The sequence below is a fragment of the Lolium rigidum genome, chromosome 1 (assembly GCF_022539505.1).
Source record: "Lolium rigidum isolate FL_2022 chromosome 1, APGP_CSIRO_Lrig_0.1, whole genome shotgun sequence".
Lineage (NCBI taxonomy): Eukaryota > Viridiplantae > Streptophyta > Magnoliopsida > Poales > Poaceae > Lolium > Lolium rigidum.
In genome coordinates, this window is record NC_061508.1 from 220173475 (window position 1) to 220175398 (window position 1924).

Below are 1924 nucleotides of genomic sequence, written 5' to 3' on the forward strand. Positions count from 1 at the left end.
GGTTCGGAAGCGGCCACGACGATCATGGCTCCTATGACTACAAAGTGTTTTAGCCATGGAGATCGAAGTACATATTGAACCTTGTAGGTATGGTTTACTTTGTGATCAAATAAATGATTTGTGGACAAAGGATTGATTTTGAACAATGATAAACCAACTACAAGCAAAGAAGTTATGATGGGCCCTAACTCCGTTAAAATGGCCATGCACCATGAAATCCATAATAGATGAATACTTTTTGAAAGTAAATGGATCTATAGACTTAGATGAAATATCTTTGAAGAAGCTCGACTTGTTGAAAAATTGTTTACGACAAAGTTCAAAGAGTTGACTACGATAAGATTAGATCTTCCGTAGCAATGCTTATAGTCTATGTGGATTATTCTAGTAATCACTACATATTTCTTTTATGAGATATGCTAGTAGGATGGCAAAATACATTACTTATCGAAGTATGTATTAAAGGTGTATACAAGATACAACCAAGAGTTTTGCTGGTCCGTGGAATACTAGATAGGTATACGAACTTCAATTGGATGAAGTAAGTATTGCGGAGTTGGAATCTTCACCGGATGAAATAGTCAAAGAGTTTTTGATTTCATCAGAGACGATGAAGAGGCTTGCATTTGCAAGAAATTAAGTGGGAGCGCTAAGACACATTTATAATACTTTATGTAGGTGACATATAGTTAGTTATAAATGATGTAATTATATACTTGATTAAAAGGTTTCATTGAGAAATTAATTTCAATGAAAGGATATGGACTGAAACATATCTAGTGTCAAGATCTATGAAGATAGATTGAAACACAAAATAAGTTTAAGTCAAAGTACATATAATGGATATTGAAAATAGTTCAATATAGAAATATTAAGAAAATATTCTTGTCATGTGAAGTTTTAACAAGACTTGAGTGTATCTGACACTCAATGAGTAAAAACACATGAGTGATTATAGATCACGAATAATATGTACACAATCAGATATCATGTGCTATAAAGTGTTATGAGCATATACCAGAATGATTCATATGATGATCATTGGATGACAGTAAGAATATCCTTGAGTACTTTAGAAGAACTAAGGATATATATATATATGTTTTTGTATGAAGAAATGACAAACAAATCGCTGTAAGGTGTTACACCGATATTGGTTTTGTCACATATAAAATATAATTTCAATCTCAAATTAGATTAAGTGTTGTTTAAAAGGTAGCACAATGAGCTAGAAGTTGTCTATGCTAGATTTAGAAGAGTTCTAAATATTGTGACGGATTCTACAAAAGAAGGCGGAGTATGTCATTGTTTTGACAATGACAAAGGATGTTAAGTCAAGAGGTTCTTTGAGAACTTGGTGTATTTCCGACAGAGTCAGAACTTTGAAGCTATATTGTGTTTGACAATATTAGTGACATATTTCAGACCGCGGAATTAAGGTTCCACCAAAAGACCAAACATATTTAATGCCGACTCATTTGGAAATGAGTGATGCGAATGAATTACAAAATACATACGTTTCTGAGCGTGTCAGATCCGTTGACTAAAAACCTCTCCCGTGAGCAATACATGATAAAAGCACCATAAGGCCAAGGTGTTATATCTTTACAAATGTAAACTAGATTATTGACTCTAGTGCAAGTGGGAGATCGAAGGAGATATGCCCTAGAGGCAATAATAAAGTGGTTATTATTTATATCTTTATGTTTATGATAAATGTTTATATATCATGCTATAATTGTATTAACCGAAACATTAGTACATGTGTGATATGTAGACAAACAAAGAGTCCCTAGTATGCCTCTTAACTAGCTTGTTGATTAATGGATGATTAGTTTCATAATCATGAACATTGGATGTTATTAATAACAAGGTTATATCATTGTATGAATGATGTAATGGACACACCCAATTAAGCGTAGCA